The sequence below is a fragment of the Camelus ferus genome, chromosome 12 (genome assembly GCF_009834535.1).
Source record: "Camelus ferus isolate YT-003-E chromosome 12, BCGSAC_Cfer_1.0, whole genome shotgun sequence".
Taxonomy (NCBI): Eukaryota; Metazoa; Chordata; class Mammalia; order Artiodactyla; family Camelidae; genus Camelus; species Camelus ferus.
The window spans coordinates 16,825,392-16,845,899 of record NC_045707.1 but is presented as its reverse complement, the minus strand read 5'-3'; the positions used below and the strand labels follow the sequence as shown (position 1 = coordinate 16,845,899).

Below are 20,508 nucleotides of genomic sequence, written 5' to 3'. Positions count from 1 at the left end.
TCTTACATTCAGGGCATACCCTTTGGGTTCATAGCTTTTTAAAGAAATCTATGAAATTCCTCACCGTCATTCTGACAGAGAGAAAAGCTATGGAAATTGAAGCTCAAATTTGCCAAATTCAATAGCTGTCCTCAGACTAAAGCATCTTCCTTGCTCTGTTTCCCTGAATTCCTTCCCTTAGATTTTAACCTAATAAATTCTTTCTATCTGGCCAGCTCTTCTATGCTTTTAAAATAATTTGCATTTGTATTTTAACAAGCATTTTTACTGTTTTACTCAGAAAGATCAGTCCAGAGTCCAGCCAGTCATGTTATTGGAAGTAGAATTTCCTCTAATCATAATTAAAAATCAACCTAATAGGAAAATGGGCAAAAGACATGGTAATTAATTCATAGAATAAATAAAAATGGCCAAAATAAATCTATGAAAAGAGGCTTCATCTCACAAGTAAGCAGGAAAAGGCAAATTAAAACAATAATAAAATATTACTTTTGACCCATCAGCTTAGCAAAAATTAAAGATTAATAATATTAAGTGTGTACACTGTTGGAGGAATGTAAATTAGTGAAGTATTTTTGGAAAGCATTTTGACAGTAGCTATCAAAATAACAAATGTACAGACACATTAACCCAGAAATTCTGATTTTAGAAATCTTCCCCAAAACAGCACATGTGAACAAAGATAGACTGTATATACATTGCAGCATTATTTATATTAGTAAAAAAAAAAAAAAAGAAAGAAAAGAAACAACTTAAATGTTCATCAGTAGAGGGACAGGTTTGAAAAAATATGCATGTGCAGATTTTGCCTCTGTTAAAAAATAATAGGATGGGGGGAGGGTGTAGCTCAGTGGTAGAGCACATGCTTAGCGTGCACAAGGTGCTGGATTCAATCCCCAGCACCTCCATTAAAAAATAACTAAATAAAGCTAGTTATATCCCCCCCAAAAAAGTTTTAAAAAACCCAGCTTGGCTGCTTACATGTATGTAAATGCATAGAAAAGCCTGAAATAGCAGTTCCCAACACTGACTACACTGTGTAATCACTTGGGGACTCTTGAAAACAGTGATGCTTGGAACCTACCCCAGAGATTCTGAGGTAATTGGTCTGGGTCACAACTTGAGCAACGGGATTTTTTAAATTTCCCCCTGTGATTCTAACGTGCAGCCAAGATTGAGGACTATTGTAAAGAATGAGGCTCTTTAAAATGCTGACAATAGTTAACTTAAGGAAGGAGACGAGGGAAGAGATGAAAGGGGACCTGTCATACTTTGCTTTTTCATGTTTGAATCTTCCACTGGGATCATTACTACTCGATAACAAAAGGGGGAAAGAAAAGAATCAGAAAGACTTCCCTGAGTTTATCCTCCTCTTTTTCCCCAACCTCTCCTGTGCACACAGACCATCATTCCTCAGTGCTATCTCTGTACTTCATTCATTCATTCATTTATTTATTCATTTAGTAACTGTTCATTGAAACCTACTTTGTGTCAGGCTCATATTTTGACTCTGGTGCTTTTCAGAGTCAAATGACCTCATTCTTGACTGTCTCCCTCGCCTTGGTCATCTCTGTCTCCTGCATCCAGCACAGTGTCAGCCACTCGGGACATGTGAATTTCCTGACCGTCTCTCCTCTGGCCTGAAGAACCCCCCAGCACGATTCAGGAATGACTGGACAGGGATTAGACTTTTTAACATGTAGTGAGAGATCCCAGGAACATCCAGGTAAAAGGGGATTTCACGTTTTGCTTTTTAAATTCTCTTCCTCCAAGCCTGGCTACCGCTAGCTAGTCCAGTGCAAACACCGCCAGCCTCGTCAAGGGTCCTTCTTCTGCAAGGCCACTCTCAACCAGCAGGTGGCAGCCCCTGCGCAGGAATTGGGAGAGTATCCCCACCCCATGAAGTCGGGGCTATAGCAGAAGGCTCTAGGGTCAGGTGCAGAGGCAGGGTCTTGGCAGGGCAGGTGCACGGGGGAGGGTGATGGAGTTCCATTTTTGGCACAAAGCATGGAAGAATTATTTTTGTAGATCAGCTTTAGCCAATTTGGCTGGGTACCCAGGTTTATGAGGTTTCTTTTACCTTCACCCTGGAGCAATGCCCCTTCCAGGTCCTCGGGAGGACTCTATGTCCTTCCCCACCCCCACCCAGTTCCCCAGCCTGGGTCTTGACCCTTCCTGTGTGTGTCTTTACTGATAGGGATGCTGGTGGGGTGGGGGGAGTGGAGGTTGCTGGTTAATGTGTAAGATAATGGATAACATCCTGGGTGATACAGGTGCATTTCAGTCAGGTATATTTCCTTCTGGAGCCTCCACGTGGCGATCTTCAGAATTAACAGTGAAGGGAGTGTGCAGGTTATCCTCCTTTTGGTCTCTGAGCTGCTGGGGTCTGACAGGAGTTCACCAGAATGCTCTTTTCTTGCCACTCCAATTTCTCTTCAGCCCTGTTCTCTTCACTGCCTTCTGTTTGTCTTCTGTCTGGTTTCAACTTTTCTCCATCTTTGCAAGTTTTGATCTTTCTCCTCTCACTGTCTGGATCTTTCCATCTTTCTATCCTTCTAACTCTCTCTCTTAAGCCCTGATAATATGTGCTATCTGGAGCACCAGCTTGATTCTCTCTCTGTCTTGGTCTCTGACTGTCATGCCATATCTCCAGCCATCTAATCCTCTGGGCTGGGGTTTGTAGGAGTCCTGAGTGGAATTCAATCAGAAAAAAAGGGAGGGGTTTGGGGAGAGGGCAGTGGCAAATCTGCAGAGAGAGAGCTCAGCAAACTCTTGGGTCCAGTTTGGAGCACAGACCAGTCATCTGTAGGGAGCCAAAAGTCCTGTCTTCTCATCCTCTTCCTTTCTATCAGGATCTTCTTCCAGCGTGACCCCCCCCTTCCACTGTACAGGCCTGGTGGCAGGTACAGCTAGGGCCAGCGGTCAGTAGGGAAACAGCCCAACCCAGTTTAAGGACTAGACATGGGATGGGACCCAGCAGGGTGGGACGGAGAATGGAGGAGGTGGCCTCTGACCCCAGCTCTGGCCCCTTCTGGGGGTCCGGTGTGACCTGCCATAGGTCATGCCCCCTCCTCCCCAACCACGATCTACATCACAAAACCCACAGCTCGTAACTCAGAGCCAACCAAGGAAGTCTGGGATTGATTTAGGGCCCCCTCTGACCAGTTCACCCTCACTGAACTATGGCCCCTGGGGTGGGGGTGGGGATGAGGGTCATGGGTGAAGTTCAGGCAGGGGGAGTCCTGCCCACCACTCCATCATATCTGTTGCACTCTTAGTGGATTTGTGGGGGGAGAGGTCCAAGCACAGGAGTTCAAGTTTCTCACTGGCCAGCCCATTCCCTCTGGCTCAGCTCAGGGCCATGTCAAAGGAGCAGTATCCACAGTTTAGTAGTTGCTCATGGATAGCATCCTCAGGATTCAGGCCCCAGGCATCTTACAAAGCCAAGAGAGCCTCCTTACCCACCCAGAGGGCAGTCAGGTTGGTCCTAAGTAAGCCCCTCTGCCCATCACCAACCTGTTACAATGAGCTGCTCAGAGCCAGCTCTCCCTGGCCTGGGGTTCCACAGTCCACCACCCATTACACGTATATTTCTCCAGGAGTGTTTCAGGTTGTTGGTTTCCATCTATCCACCATTCCCTTCTGGACATATCACTGAAGAATCTCTTCCACTTGGAATGTTTTCAAACTTTTTTGACTATCTTCCACAATAAATACATCTACCTCCAGCCCCAGGACACATGAACATGTATATAACTAAAGGCAAATTTTTACAAAATTTTGTATTGCACTGTGATGTTTTCTACTCCATTCTATTTTGCTGTAAGGAAAAAAAAAGTTTTAGCAATAACCTAACAACTAAAGGGGTGACACTTAACAGTTTATAAGTAACCTCTTACAGTTTTATGCCTTCATAAGTTGTAAAGCCTATTTTATAAACCGAAAAACCCACATCATCTTCATAAATGCCAGCGAAAAGGTAAGGCATGGTTCTTTCATTGACCCATTTTATAGACGAAGAAACACAGACTCTGAGAGATTAGTAGACCTGCCTGAGATCACCCCGTGGGTGAGGGGCAAGGATGGGCTTTTGAGCCAGGTCTTTCCTGGGCTGGTTTGTAGTCCCCTGTTCCCTGTGGCTTCTCTTTCTCCCTCTCCTCTACCCTCCCAGTTGATAGCATTGTCTCTTTCCAGTTTGAAGGCCATCCCCTTTCCAGGGGAAGATGAAGGGACAGAACAGCTGAATAATTCTGTTTTGCATGTCATCTGTTAACCCTGCACCATCTGCCAATTCCACTCTCAGCGCAGACCCTCTCTCCCTGAGAGGCCGGTGTGGGGGAGGAGGCTGTTGTCCTGGAGTCTGGACCTTCAGACCCCCCTCACCAAGGAGCTCAGAATACCCACAAAAAGCTCATTTTTCTGCTCAAAACCAACAGCAGTGAACTAGAATTTCAGGGTGTGTAAAGGAGTGGGGCAAGATGGGAGGAAGGACTTTCTGATGGCAGAGGGAGAAAACAATAGGCTCCCCCCTCCCCCACTCTCAGGGGCTCTGCTGTCTTCACACCCCTCACACCTCCACCTTGCTAAGGCTCCGGAGCTGCTGGGAGGGTGAGCAGATCTGAGCAGCAGGAGCCCTGCAAGCCACTCCGGGTGAAGGTAAAGTCAGCCCATCTTACAGGGAGCTGGGGCAGATTTATGGGGCCTCGGGTGTGGCCGGCTGTTACTCAGCCTCTGACTTTTTCATTCCCCAGCCTCCTCACCCACCCCGCCTCCTCCCCAAGAAGGCTTTTGTGCAGGACAATGAGGAATCTATAAATTCCGGGGGACAGGGATGTGGGGGAGGGGAGCACCCATGACTTCAGCTGGGCATAGATAGCAAAGGGGGGCCTCCGTGGACCTGCCACATCTCATCTGATCCATCTCCACACTGGCGCCCAGAGAGAAAGGTGGGCCAAGCCTTACCACTGTCTTTTATGATGAAGAAATTGAAGCCCAGAGACAGAGAGTGTCTCTAGTCCCTGTTTTGTTCACCCTATCTTTGAGTCCAGGTGTCTACACATCACTGTATTTATTTATTCTCTCTCATACTTCACCCCTGGTCATTCTCATTCAGTCAACAAACACTCGCTGAGTACTAACTGCCAGGCCAAGGACAGAGGGTGCAACAATCGGCATCTCCTGGCCTGCCCTGGAGGGGCACACAGCAGAGGAATGGGACTCAGCAGGGCCAAAGTGTAGCTCTCATCCCAGTTTTCAGGCTGACAGCCTGCACCTGATCTCTTTCCTCAGGAAGCCCTCTGCAGCGGATGGTGCACTTCCAGGAGCAGTTTTGAATGTAATCCCGTGGAGGGCTCTGGGAGTTAGGAACTGTGTAAGCCTCCCCTGACACTTTGCAGATGTGGCCCTGAGAAGGTAAGTGGTTGTCCAAGATCACCCCTTCGTGGGGAACAGAACAGCAGGACCCACGCCCCTGCCTCCACATAACAGCTGCAACCCTGAGTGCTGTGGGGACCCAGAGCAAGGCCGTGGGCTGTGGCCTAAACCTCTTCTTCTATCCACTGGCCCAAACCAGCCCTGTGTCCCAATGCAGACCCTTCCTTGGTGCTCTGTTCTCCTATTCTGTTCCACCTTCCTGCAGGAGTTATTCGATGCCCCAGGCTCAGCCATATATTTACTCATCTCACCCATCTATTGTACAGTAACAATGAATTGAATGCTTATGATGCACGTGTGTGTTTGCTGACTGATCACAGATAGCACACTGTGTATGCTGTAAACTGAGATTAGCATACACTTTGTCATACAAATTAAATGACTTAATGCCTGGCACATAGTAAATGCTCAATAAATGTCGGCTGCTAAGATTATTGTTACTGGCAACCACAGGCCTGCCTACAAAAATGAGGCATTTGGGTGAACACAGATGAATACTGGGATTTGCAGCTGGTCCCTCCCAGGGAGTAGCCCCGTTAGAGTTGAGCAGATGGACCAGTGTCCAGTCCATTTCCCAGGGACTCCCGCATTCCTGAAATGTATGGAGATGTTGAGCACCTTCTGGGTTTGTGCCGGGCATTATGCTAGCAGAGAACAAGATCCCTGAATTCATGAAGGGGGAATTGATAGGTGGAACAGACCACAAGCCAAGTGAATGAAGAAGGCGAAAGTGGGGTGTCCAGTGGAAGACACAGGTAAGGGTAAGCGACGCAGTACATCCGGCACATGGGTGTGGGGCTGCTTTAGTATTGTGATGAGGGCTGATGGGGAGGTGACATCCCTCTGAAAGATCTGGGCAGAGTGTTCTGGGCAAAGGGACTGGTGGGGAAGTTTGTCAAGTTCAAAGAATAGAAAAGCAGCCAGTGTGACCAGCTTCTGGGCAGAGGGGAGAATGATGGAGGAGAGGTCGGCATACACAGGGACCAAAGTGAGAAGTTGGGGCTCTCTTCCAAGGGAAGTCATGGGAGGTTGTTAAGCAGGGAGTGACATGCTCTGATTTTTTTTTTTTTTTTTCTGATTTGTATTTTTAACAGCCCCCTGGCAGCTGTGAGAATTGACTGTTGGGAAGCCAGGAGAGCAGACAGGATCCTCTGCAGCTGTGCAAGGAAGTGGTAGTAATAGGGGCTTGCATGCTGGAGGGGGTGGGGAGCAGGGGCTGATCCAAGATATATCTTAGAGACAGAAAGAACTAATTTGGTTAATGGATTGGACAACAAGGAAAGGATGGGAGAGGAATCTGAGAAGAGAGAAAGGGCCAAGGGAAGCCCAGTTTGTAGAGCTGTCTGTGTCCTGGGTCTTGAGAGTCCTCTTGCCCTCATTGGCCCTTCCACTGCCCCCACAGAGGCCAATCTAGCTATTTGCTCTCCTCCACTCTACAGTCAGCAGCCCGAAAGCAGAGACAGTCCAGGCTTGCACCTTCTGGCTCTTTGAGAGAAAAGGTGTCCCTTGCCTTCCTTTAGAGTCAACACCTGCCAAGGTCCAAGGCTTAGATTTCAGACCCCATTCACTCCCTCCGCCCTTGTTCAGATCACAACCTGCACAACCGTCCAGCTCACCTCTCCCCAGCCTGGACCCCTGGCCCAATCTGAAAATCCTCGGAGCTCTGAGACCAACCGGCGCGGGGGCTTGTTGGCACAGCGGCTAGAAACGACGCAGGGCGGGAGCGGGTAGGGAGGAACTGGCCTTTTCTAAGACGATCTCCCAGCCCCGCTCCCGGGCGCTCGCCCCCACCCCGCTCCGAGCCCGGCGAAGGCTGCCGCCCTTCCCGCCCAGGAAAGCTCGAGAAGCCGATCTTCCGGCCTCGGGCTATGGGCGGGGGAGGGTCCGAGCGGTAATTGCGGCCATCTGCTCCCTCCTCCCCACCCCCGCCCCGAGCCTGGGGGAGGGGCTGAGGTGTGCCCCTCTCAACGCGCACCCGGGGCAGCGGAGGGCTGGAGCTCCGGGATGACCCGCAAATCGGCCTGGGCGAGTGCTGGGGGGCACCGAGAGCGCCCCACCCGCCTTTCTTTGGCTGGGGACGGGGTCCCCTGCTGGTATCACACAGCTTTACTAGACGCAGGATCCCAGTGTTCAGGTTCTGCTCCTCGTGGGGTCGGGACTTGTGAAGCATCCTGGGGGCTGTCCCTTCTCAACTCACTGACTCACGCACTGGGCCGTGGTTAACGCTTGCTTTGCGATATTGACACATCGATCTCTGGACAGGACGGATGTGACTGGTGTGGGTGGGAGGGGAGGGTGAGGAACCCAAGGCCAAGCCCTGGAACCCGCGCGGAGGAGGCAGGGCAGCTGGAGACAGAACTTGACTCTCAGGCGCCTGCCTCTCTCAGGCTGGGCTGAAATTCCCGGCCAGTTACCCCTCAAGAGTTGGGGATCTTGAATAGGTTCCTTCTGGCTCAGAGCTGTTTCCTCCTCTGTAAAATGGGGATACCCCGGTGCCTAGTTTTTGGGTGATTCCACGGAGGGCTAGTTGGTAGCCCTGGGGAGACCAGGGACATCAGACCTTGGGGAGCCTTGGGGAACCCCTGGGGCAGGGGGAGTGATGACAGGAGTTGACTGGGCCCTGTGGGGAGTGCTGTGATAGCTGGGACCCTGAGGAGGCAGAGACTGTGCTGAGAAAGAGGGCGGGTTGGCTAGGGACAGGAGGCGGGGAACAGGTAATGGGAGCAGCCTCACTGGTTTCAAGCGTGTCTCCTGGGGTCTCTGCCACCAGCTTCAGGCAGTAAGGATGTTGTCTGTTTGATCTCTCTATCCTAGTACTGATGGCAGCTCTAGGGGCATTAGGTGTGCTCACAGGGTAGAGGAGAGAACCCCACTAGCGCAGGGAACCAGTGCCCAAATGCTTACATATCTTCACAACCCCCCGCCCAGGGTCTAAACAATCCCCCAGGTGCAGAAGCACAGGTGATCCTGAGTGAGATTAGGCTCCCAGATACATCAAGCCCCTGCCCCACCTGCTCATGCCCAGGTTCCCAGGTGACATAGGCGTCCTTCCTGCCTAGGATCCAGGACCTCACCTTGCGGCACAGAATGCCTGCCACCTCCCCTCCTGCAGCCTTGCCAACTCCAACAAACTTGTGTTTGCCACTGAGGCCGGCTCCAGAGTGGTGGAGCTACAACCTCCCTACCCGCAACCGTCCCCACCACTAACGTAATGGCCTGATTCCTCAACACAGGTGAGCCCTGGAGATGCCTGGCAGGCCTCCTCTCAGCCCTGGAGTGGCTCTCAGTGCAGGGCAGGGGAGGGATGCAGTGTGAGACATTCCAGAATCATAAGGACAACCTGATGGTGCTACCCTCTGGAGTCATCAGGAGGATACCACAGAGTCAGTGGCTTCTGGGTTGGGGCTTGACGGAGAAGTAGAAGTTCATGGGACAGGAGGAACAGCATGTGCAAAGACTTGGGAGTGTGAAGGTAGTGATGGGTCTGGAGCAGGAGGAGCTGACTGGGTTGGTGTGTGAAAGGAGGCGGAAGAGACATACCTTAGACTTGAGTTTGTTGTAGCAAATTGAAGAGTCAGCACAGGGAGGGACAGACAAGAATATAAATGGCTGGAAGGAGTGAAGCTGATAGGAAGTAAGATTAAAAAAAAAAGGTCAGTGCCAGCCCAGTGATTAAAAAGGCCATTCATTCATCTGGCCCTCAGACCTGGGAGACAACAGGGACAGGTGGGGACTGTGGTGCTCAAGTAAACCCCAGGGATCCCCTCTGAAGGCCACAGTTATTACTCAACTCTGGCCATTGTCATGCCGGTATGTGAACTTACAGTTGTCAGCTATTTTCAAGAAAAATTAGAAATGTAGATCTTTATATGTTGCCTCCTGGTTTTCAAAAGTTGATGACTATGTTTAAAACCTTTAAAATGGTGTGTGTGTCTAAAACACATAGCGCAGATATCTCTGAGGATGCAAACAGCGATGGCTGCAGAGTTGCTGGAAAGCTGTTGGAAGTTTTATAAGAGAGAAATGATCTGAATACCAGGCCTGGGTTTTAGGACGCCCACTCAGAGGCATTATGGAGGAAAGGCCTGGTCAGTGGGAGGCAGTTGCAAGTGTCAGGGTCCAGAGGAGCTGAGACCTGAACAAAAGCAGCTGACCTGGAGAGGAAGGAAGGCCCCAAGCATAGTGTAGGGGTCTTCAGGGATTAGCCTTCCCTGAGGGGTTAGAAGTTTGTCTCCTATCCCTTTGTCCTCTTTAAGGCATTGCAAAAGCATCATCTCGTTGGTGGGGGGGTGCACTCGGAGTGGGTTGCCCCAGAAAATCCCCAAGGTTGCACTCTGGCAGGCCACCGGGAAGAACTGGGTAAAAGACATTCCAAACAGCCCCAAGAGGGAGGGGCTGGGTTGGGGGAGGGGCTCAGGAATCCGCCTGGCCTTCAGGAAGACCCCAGCCAGCCCTAATGGGAACCACACGTGGAGGGAGCTGGAATCCCGGATTGCCTGTGACGTCTGGCTTTGGAATCGGACACTTGGCTCAGGTCACTCCTGACCCGCTGAAGTCTGAGGCCTCCCAGCCACAGCTCCCTTCCTAATCGCTGCCAGACATATTCTGCCCTACATCCAGCTCTGGGCCCTGCCTGGGTTCTGGAGAGGAGTAGGGATTCTCAGACAAGAATTCTAGGCTTCTTCCTGGCCCAAGGTTGGGAACAGTAGATTAAGAAATACTTCCCAGTGTCCCCCAAAACAGTGTGCCCTGAACTTCACACCCCTCCTGAACCCCTGAGCTGCTTCTGTCCTGGTAGAAACTGGTGCCCTCAGCCTCCACCCCTCCCCTGCAGTGTCTGTGAGGCACTCTGTGGCTCTGGCAGTCTTAGCCTCCACCAGGCCCCACAGGGTTAATTTCTTGTAGGACCTCAGGCACCAGGAGCAGGGAGCAGTCCAAAGGGCAGGGAAAGAGCCCTGTGACCAGGTGATTTGCTTTGAGGAGTCTCTAAAAACAAGGGAGGGGAACAGGTTTCCCCTAGTATATTTGTCATGCTCTGTTTTCCCCTTAACTCATCCACCTCCTGGCCCATGGACTTGAGCTGTGTCACAAGATGTCTCAATACAACATGGAGGGTCTAGAAAAACACCCAGTCCTTATTTGAGTGGCTCACTCCAGCCTTTGGGCCATGGCTATCATTACACCTGCTAAACCCTCTTCATAAACTTCCAACTGTAGTGTATATGTTTGTGTCGGGTGGTGGGGTAGAGGTGGGATGTACTTCCCACTCCATCCAGGACCCTCCCAGTGGGCCCCTACAGGCACTCAGGCTCAGCCCCCCTCCCCCTGGGTGCCCTCCTTGAGAACTTGCAGGCAGCCTGCTCAGCATCAGGCCTGAGGCCCAGGAGCTTGGACAGGCCGCATTCCTGGGGGAAGGGGAGAGGAGAGGAGGACTGCACAGAGTTGTCTCCACCCTTCCAGCACAGACCCCATGCTGTCCAGCCTGGAGCTCTCTCCAGCCTGCTGAAGATGGCCAGAGTAGTGCCAACAGAATCCCTGGCAAAGGCAGCAGGTCCAGACCTAGGGGCCTCCCTGGCCTCTGCTAAGGATGAAGCCATCTATGCTTTGGAGATATTCCACTCCTGGGGGGACCAAAGTTTCCAGCATTGACAAGGGGCCACAATGGGCACCGGGTAAGAGGTCCATGGAGTGAGGTGACCAGGCATGGAGGGGATACAGCCCCTAGGCATAACTTAACACCACACTCCTACAGGGCAGCTCAATCTCCTGGGAGTCTCTAGAGAGGACTTAAGGACTTCCAGAGAGAAATCAGGCCCAACAGAATGGAAATCAAGCAGCTGTTGTAGGAGGTGAGAGTGCTGGGGAGGAACAGGGACTTCCTCTGGAGCTGTAGATTCAGGTAGTTCCTCCAACCCACTCCATCCCCATCCCCCAGCATGGTTTCGGGAAGCTCTCCCAATGAATATTTAATAGCTCAGCGCTGGGCCTGATTGAATTTTAATGCTGGCGACCCGAGCCCGGAGCCGAGTCCAGGCAATTAGTCAGGAGCCATTAACGCTGACGGAGCTGATTTATGGCGGGACCGGGTCGGTGCGGGGGAGCCCAAGCTGCCGGGAGGCTCCGGATTGGACAAACAAAGTCTCGGCGACAGCCAATCCCTACAACTGTCTTGGCTTGCTTTGCATCTAATTTGCATAGCACTCCGGCGTGTGCAAACCTGGCGGTGGGGAAACCCAAGGGTAGGGGCGTCTGGCTGAGAGCTTGACCGAAGCTTGGCCCTCCTCCTGGGTCCCAACTGGCATTTATGCGTAGCTATGAGAATCTCTCTTAAGTTCTGCATGTGGGATTCCATCAGATACTCCCGCTATTTAAAGGGCCTGCCTCCAAATCTTGGTAGGGCCCAGTCCTGGGGGGAAATTCCAAAAGAAGAGGAGGGGAGCAGTGACTAGGGCCAACCTGGGAACTCTGGGCAAAGCTGCTGGGTCTCACAGGACCTAGCAGAGGACCCTGGGTTACTACAGACAGGAGGCTTATGGAGCCTTTACCGTGCGCCAAACACTGCGATCCCACGCGTTCCATGGCTCTCCCAGCTCCCTGATCCGCCTCCCCTTCTCGCTCCCACTCACTCCTTTGTCTCTCAGAGGGGCACTGTCTCTCAGAGTGGGGGGGTGGATTTTCAGGGTGCTGGATTATGCCTCAGAGGGCTGGGAATGAATCCAAGGGGCTCTAGGAGGAGATAGCCCTCCTCCCCTCCCTATCCCACATCCCCCTGACCTATGTGAATGAGCCGGGACTCAGCCTGGAGTGCTCTATTGAACTATGCCCGACCCCTTAAATCGTAGGTCAAGGATTTAGCTGGCCTGTCTGCTGCCACTCTGGCAGGTGGCCTCCTCCTCACCAGCCCCCACCCCTGTCCAAGCTTTCAACCACTAAGGATGTGGTGGAGAGCGGGCATCCTTCCTTTACTGGGCAAGCATCCCCAGGAGTCCAGGTCTTATCTGAGCTGGAGAGGTCTTTACTGAGGGAGGGGCAATGGAAGGGAGTGGATAGAGCTCTGGACTGAGAAGCCAGCCCCTACAGGGAGGCTTGTGGAGTGGTTGGCAGGGAAGGGGGAGGCATGAGTCAAGGAAGGCTTCCTGGAAGAGGGAGAGCAGAGTAGAGCCTGGAAGGAAGGGAGGGACAGGTCAAAGATAAAGAAAAGGAGAGGAAATCGTCTGCAGTGAAACACCCTGTTTGAATCAGGAGAAGGTGAAATGTAAGCTCAAAGATCAGACTTGCATGTTCTAGACTTTCCTGTAAATGAAGTCATATTATATATACTCTTTTGTGTCTGACTCTTTTGCTTCAGATGATGTTTTTGAGATTCATCCATTTCATTGTGTGTATTGGCAGTTCATTTTTATCACTGAGTAGGATTCCGTTCTATGAATATTGCACCACATTGCATTCTCTTCTTTTCTGCCACCTTTGTCATGTTGGTTTTCATCCTTGTACCCTAACTTATCTTAAAACTGCAAGATGGCTCTGCGGTTCCAGGTATCACATGCAGACAACATTCAGAGACCAAGAAAACACTGTTTCTCCTTTGGCCTCTGAGAAGCCTTTTCAGAAGTCTCTCAAAGAACATCGCCGCATGTGTCATAGGCCAGAATCATATTACATGTCCATTCTTGAACCAGATATTGGCAGAGGGAATGGGATAGGTGTCTCAGACTAACCCAGACTCACCCCTGGGCCTGGGGAGGGGCTCGGCCTCCCCTGAAGAACATGGAGGTCTGGTCCCTGAACAAAATCAAGGTCTTGTTAAGCAAGAAAGGGGGGGCAAGGGTTGTTGGTCAATAATCAGTGGTGAGTAAATCCTGATGCCCCTACATCAATCCTAGTAATCCTGTCCCCCTGACCAGGGATTGGTTTAAGCATGAGGACTGTGGAAGACACTGATTGTAGCCTCCTAATGTTCATTCTCCTGTTTTCTTCCTTAATAATAGTCACATTTTATTTAGGGTGACACAGTGCCCTGCTGAAAAATGTTTCTAGCTTTTCTTGCAGCTAGATGTGGCTGTGTGACCAAGTTCTGACCAATAAGATGTAAATAGAAATGCTCTTGGAACATCTGAGAAGGTTGCTTAAGGTTGCTGACTCTGCTGAGGAACAACCTTTGGCCCTTCTGTTTTTGCTCCTTCTGGTCTACAATGTGGATCTGATGGCTGGAATTCCAGCAGCTATTTTGGAACACGAGGTGCATTTGAGAATGAAATCACATGAGATAGGTGGCGCCTGAGTCTCCAATGACACTGAAACTATGAAGACAGCACACCAGCACCACCTACGTTCAGACTTCTTTTATATGAGAAAGAATAAACTTCAATCTTATTTAAATTGCTCTGAGTTTTGCCAACATATGCAAGGGACGAACACGGGCAGGAACAATTTCCACTCAAGGAGACGAGGGAAAATCTGGATATCTCTGGGAAAGGTTTCTTTGCTCTTAAAAGGAGACACCTGAGAGGAAGAGTTGTGCCCACAGGGGATGATTGGAACTTAATTCAGGCATTTTATGACTTGAGGGGAACCATGCAGGGACCCAGTAGATATACTGAGGGTGTTAGATGTGAAGATGGAAGGGACCTGGGGCCCTTAAAGAAGGTGTGAGTCTCTGAATACATCAACTCTGGAGCCACTGTTTCTCAGAGTTATGTAAAATACTGTATATTTGATCAATTCTCAAATGCACATTGGGTCACATTATAACATTTGTAAAATCAGTATACATCTTCCCATCAACAGCATGTTAACCGGCTGTCAGCCAGACAGCAGTTGTGCTTAGCTGTCCTTCCTGCCCATGTACAAATTTTGGTGACCTTCCTGGTGTCACAATAGGACAACTATAACACTGTGATGTTTCATTTCACAAACCATGTAAGGACTCTGCGTTCTGACTGATATCTAGATATTGTTATCGACTATCTGACAAGATCATCTGCCAGCATTAACACTTCCAGAATGGATGTCAGAGGTTTATGGAAGATCCCCAGGGTAACAATGGCCCCAATAGTCCTCACCTTCTGCTAGGCACAACTTTGTGTAGTCCCATCCCGCAGCATTCTGGGTTGGTCTTTGTGACTAGTAGCATAGGGCAGAAATCATGATACTAGGCCACCTCTGATATTAGGTTATAAAAAGACTGTGGCTTCTGCCTTGAATGATTGACTGTGCTCTCTCTGGGATCAGTGCTGTCAGGGAAGCCAGCTGCCATGTCATGAAGACAGTTAGGTGGCCTATGGAGAGGCCCACATCATGCAGAAATGAGGTAGCCAGCCAACAGCCAGCTAAGACCTGAGGTCTGCCAACAGCCATGTGCCTGAGCTGGGATTACTGCTGCCCACAACTTGAATGCTAGCTCATAAGAGACCCTGAGCCAGAACCACTTGGCTAAACCACTCCTGGATTCCTGACCCATAGAAACTATAATGTAATAAATGTTTGTTGCCTTCAGCTGCTAAGATTTGGGGTAATTTTTTAAACAGGAAAAGATAATTTAGTAGAGCTGTCTTTTAAGCTATTATCACCAATCCTTGACTCGGCCCTGATGATGAGTCCATGTGGAAAAACACAGACACTGACAGCTCAAAGTTGAAAAGTGATTCCAGGAATCAGACTCTGAATGTGATAAAGTTTAAAGAAAATCTTAACCAATTTATTTCACCCTTGTTTTCCTTGTTATACACATGCAAGAGTAATTTATGTTACAAAATATATTTCCATGTAAGTCCAAAAGAACTTTTAAAATAACTATAAAATAAAAATTCTCAGTGATAAGAAATCATTGTGTCAGTTTAATTGGCAGAGCTTTTTCTTTCTAATGGTAAAGTAACAGTGCTTCTTAACATCAGTGGCATCTAAATTGGATGAAATATGATCGAGCATTTTCCTTATTGTACAAGCCACTGTGGGGAGAGTTTTCTGGTACTTGCAGCAGAGGGTTTGTAACTCGGGAGTATAAAAGAAGGTAGAGGAGGAGGCAAATGAGGAACAGAACAGGGGTATGAAGGGAGAGTGGGAGGAAGCTGGACAGGGGTCTGTGGTAAACAGTTCAAAAATATTTACAGGAAACCCATATTGCTCGCGGGTTCAGTGTTAGTACTGATTCTTCAATGGGTTATTAAGAGCCTGGAATCCTGTGTCACCCATGGTGCCTAACATTGGAAACACTTGCATTTTCCAAACAAAAGTGAACCTGACACAAGAATTTTCTTGTATTTTAAATTTTATTTGCCCGCCCCCCCCCCCCAAAGCCTTTACAGTTTTACAGCTTTATGGCTGATACAAGGGCAAGTGGAAACAAGCAAGAGGGAGGCTGCCTTGAGACATCAGTTGCCCCTCATTCCCAGAGATGTGGCCAATTGTTGGCAAAATGTCCAGGGGCTAAAATCTGGACTAGGCATGGGAGGGGCCTGGGGTTGGAAATTCAGTTAGCTTTAAAGTTCGGAGTGGGTGGGGGGGTATAGCTCAAGTGGTAGAGTGCATGCTTAGCATGCATGTGAGGTCCTGGGTTCAATCCCCAGTATCTCCTCTAAAAAAATAAACCTAGTTACCTTCCCCCTAAAATAAAAAAAAGTAATACAATAATAAGTAAATTTTTTTTTTTTTAAAAAAGGAAGTTCATAAAGTTCAGTGTGAATCACAGTTGGCAGACTTGAACGAATCAGCCTTTTTTTCATGAGCGTCTTCTCATCCTTCCTCAGGAAATCCCCGTGAGGGATCAGTATGTGTCTTCAGCCCACTTTACAGATGCGGAAGCTGAGTGTCTCTGGGAATGTCAAATTCACAGGGTAAAGAGCAGACCAAGATTTGAACTCAGGTAATCTGGTCCCAGAACCTATGCGCGATTTCGTCACTGCCTTAAGGCATTTTAAATCTGCGGGGAATTTAGTAACCACTGAATCCAAGCCTCCAATTTTACAGTTGAGGAAGCAGGGGCTTACAGAGAGCAGGGCTTTTTGCCCAAGATCCTCAGCGAAGGGGTGGCTGGGGCGGGACTCAGGCAGGGGCGTGTGGATTAGAGTTGGTAAAGGAATTGGGGGGGGGGGGGGCGGGTGTGGGCACGCAGAAGCACTGCCCCTCCCCACCCCGCCCCCAGTGCAAGGCGCCCCTTCTTTCCATTTTGGGAACGGGTTCAACTTGGTGGGGGGGGGTGGGGGTGGACTTGGGAAGCCACCCGGCCTCCTTCATTCTCGGGATTCCCTGAGGCAGCCATTGTCCCGGGAGGAATGTTCGGCCGGCAGCCCCGAGGGGCGGGGCCTCTTTCCGTGCCCCGGACAAGCCTGCTTTGTGCTGGCCACCCAGGGCCCCTCCTGGCCTTCACCAGGCAGGCCTTTGAGCATTTTTCAGGGCTTCCCAGGCCAGGTCGCTCGAGGATGAAGCTACTGGGGAATGCGTGGGCCTTGGGAAATGCGCCGGGTCCTGAAACGCCAGTCTGGGAGGGCTGCCTGGAGGAGATGTGAGGGCACAGCCCGGAGGCCTGGGCTAGTGGCTCTTCAAAGCATTCCCAGCCTCTCAGTACTAGGATTTTTATCCTAATTAGACATATGCACAAAGGTGGCTGTTACAAGACTGTTCATGAAGCTTTTATTTCTTGAAAAAAAAATCGACAACAAAGGAGACTTGTTAAATTAATTCTTACATGTCCATATTGTGGAATACTAAACCGTCATAAAAATTATGTGGTACAGATGAACAACAAGGATTTACTGTATAGCACAGGGAACTATATTCAATATCTTCTACTAAACTGTAATGGAAAAGAATAGAAAAAAGAATATAGATAGATACATATACACATATAACCAAATCACATTGCTGTACACCTGAAACTAACACAATACTATAAATCAACTATACTTCAATAAAAAAATTATGTGGTATAAATATATTTATAGACAGGAAAAGATATTCAAAATACTTGTCTATTGAGAAAAGCAGATTACAAAATCGTGTGGCAATCTCTCTCTATACATCAATAGCTAGAAAAATATGTCTTACTCTAAAGTCTTACCAGTGGTTATCTCTGGATGTAGGATTAAGGGTGTTTGATTTGTAAAAAAAAAAAAAAAAAAAATTGTTTTGTGCTTATCTATATTTTCTAATTTTAAAAGGCACTTTGAAAAGGTGTTTTACTTGTGTAACAAAGTATTATGTGTGTGTGGATCCAACTGCCTGCTGCTCTGGGCTGAGTGTTGCCCACAGGAAAAGTTTCTCCAACTCTCAGAGGGTAGGCAGGGACAGCTGTTCAGGCATCAGAAAAAACGAGCCGGGAGCGTCAGACAGGCAACGTGCCTGAGCCCAATAATAATGAGTCCAGCAAGTCACTTAGCACTTCACAGAGCGCTTCCACACGCACTGTCTTATTTGAATCCCACCATAACCCTCTCAGGACACATCATCTCCCTTTTACAGGTGAGGAGCCAGGCTCCAGCAGCTAAGTGCCCCCCACTCTTTGGGGCAGCAGCAGGAAAGTGGGGGAGATAGGAGTGGACCTGGAGTCTCCCATCTTCAACCACTATGCCCCACTGCCTCCCCACTCATGTCCATCGCAGCATCTTGAATTTGATCGTCCACCTGTCCCTCTCCTCTGACTGTGAGTTTCTCTAGGAAGCACTGGGGTCTTATTCAAGTCACTGTTCCCAGAGATTTGGGCACTCAGGCATCAGTACACACTATTGAATGAATGAACATTCAAATCTGGAGCCCTGGAGGCAGGTCTTGGTGTTCCACAAACCTTTTCTTTGTAGCCTAGTGTTTTTGTTTATACTTGCTGTATTTTCTGTGTTTATTTCCCCTTTGTTCTTTAATATTAGCAAAGCCTTTTGGGAAATGGCTGACAGCAAGAGTTGTTGTGGGAACAGCTCTCTGTCTGGATCTGAACCAAAGCTTTAAAAAGGCTTCCCACTCCCCACTACACACCAGTAACTGGAGGCAGCCACCCTGGAGACCAAGGGCACAGAGGAGAGGCTCTTGGTCAACTCTCCTCCCTGCCTGGGGGAAGGGTTTCTTTCTATCCAGGACCAATGCTTGGAAAGGATGAGGCTCCACACACTGAGACACACCCTCCCAGACCCCAGACCCAGAGAGTTGGAGGTTATAGGGGCTGGGCCAATCAGGGAAGGCATCCTGAAGGAGAGACCTGGGAGGCTGGCTTAGGAAGGGGAGGAGGCCAGGGCAGAAAATCAGGGAACATGCCTGGGCAGTTGGGCGCTGGATGATTTAAGTACAACCAGATGTGCTGGGAATCTCCTGTCAGGCCCTGCCCCAGTGAGGGCAGTGTGGGGGTGGGGAGACCTCTGAGCCACTTGGGTTTCTGCTTTGGGTTTGTAAGCTTTAGGGAAGGGAGAAGCCCAGTGTGGTTCTAGAAGTGCTGGCATGTGGAGTGAGCTAGGCAGGCTTGGGCGGACTCTTCTGCCTTCAGACAGGATATAGGAAGGGAAGGGTTCTTCTAGGCGCAGGGTATTGGGCTCAACCCATGGAACCTAGAAAACCAGATTAAGAGAGCTCTGGGGTAAAGGCTACCAGCTCTGCTGGGAGTAGGGGATAGCTCAGGAAGACTTTAGAGAAGAGGACATATCTGAGTTGGGTTTTGAAGAATGAACAGGAGTTCCCCAGGCAGAATAGGGGGAATGATATTCCAGGGAGAGAGACTCTGTGGTATTAAATGGTGTGCATGCTTAGTGAGAGGTTCTGTGGGGCTGTATAGTGGGGTGCATAGTGGGGTGATAGCTCAGTTTGGGGTCCTGGCCCAAAGGCTGTGCTGCAGGATGGGAGTGGGGTGGGTGTGCTTCTGCTCACAGACCAAATTGCAGAGCCAGAGGAGGTGTGAGGATTTTGGAAGTGGGTACCAGGGTCTTCAAGTGTTGAGCCCCTGAGGGAAAGGAGGGGACTGATAGCCAGCTCAGCTCCCCCTCCCAAGTCTTGTGTGGTCTGGCAAAGAGCTGTGTCTGCCCAAAGGAAGGGATGCTTTTTCTCATTCTCATGGAGGCTCTTAAGAGCCCCTGGCTGGCTGTAGGGTGGGGACTGGACCCAGACACAGCTTGTAGCTCACTGAGAAGGCAAAGCTGGTATAAGTCCATAAACAGTAAGAGAGTGAGTATGTGAGCTGGGCTGGGGAGGCACTAGGAACTGGGCCTCTTGAAGGCCAAACAGCCAGAAAGAGAAGGGCTAGGGCTTCCACTTGTAGGGGGAGCAGCCTGAGCCCAGGTCGAGTGGGGGTGTAGCAGCCAGCTGGGTGTGGTGTCCTCTGGGCACGCACCCCAGTCCCCCAGCCTGGACACATTTCCTTCCTTTCTTGCTTCTTAATGACTCCTGAGTGGCCTGTCCAGAGGCCCACAAAGAGAGGTCTCCCCGCCCTTTCCTCTTCCTCTCTTCCATTTCTTTCTCCCTTCCTCCCCCCACCCCCATCCTTCCCTGGGGTCCTTTTCTTTCCTTCCTCCTCACCCCACCTGCTCTTCCTCCCTCACTCTCCTGCTTCCACATCTTCCCTAACTTTCCCCTCTCTCTTCAACACCCCTAATGCTGATTCCTCCTGGGCCATCTGTGCCTTTCTTTCTTTCTTTCTTTCTTTCTTTCTTTCTTTCTTTCTTTCTTTCTTTCTTTCTTTCTTTCTTTTTCTTTCTTTCTCTTTCTTCCTTTTCTTTCTTTTTTAATTGAGTTATAGTCAGTTTACAATGTTGTGTCAATGGGCTGTTTTTCTTGATGTTTGCAGAAAGGCCTTGTAGCAGGTCACTGGACCAGGAAGATCACATACACACCCATCTGCACAATACCCATGTCACACACCCATGTGCACACACGCACGGGCACTCAGCAACACACCCAAGCACACTACCTGCCTCCACCTTGCACGTGTTACAAGCAAAAGGGCTGGGAAAGAATGGCGGGCCCTCGGCAGAAACCAGCATTACCACCATCATTACCACTATTATTATCCAATCCATTGCCAGGCACTTGACCTCCCTGGGATGACCACAAGACCAGCCAGAAGCCTGTCCTCAGCAGGGGGCTTTCAGGGCACAGATCCCTTGA

General features: G+C 49.7%; 1 protein-coding gene across 9 annotated transcripts in view; it reads left to right on the top strand.

Annotated features, from left to right (window-relative positions):
* FIGNL2 (fidgetin like 2) overlaps positions 1-20,508 on the top strand; it is a 65,892-nt gene that overhangs the window by 17,916 nt on the left and 27,468 nt on the right. For 6 of the 9 annotated variants that reach the window (XM_032492868.1, XM_032492876.1, XM_032492878.1 and 3 more), the window contains 3 exons: positions 5,290-7,160; positions 8,493-8,666; positions 16,179-16,294. The gene's annotated coding sequence lies outside the window, so the exon portion shown is untranslated. Of the gene's footprint in view, positions 1-894; positions 1,727-5,289; positions 7,161-8,458; positions 8,667-16,178; positions 16,295-20,508 lie in introns of those variants that run through there. The other 3 variants (XM_032492870.1, XM_032492880.1, XM_032492869.1) reach the window with 3 other exon arrangements.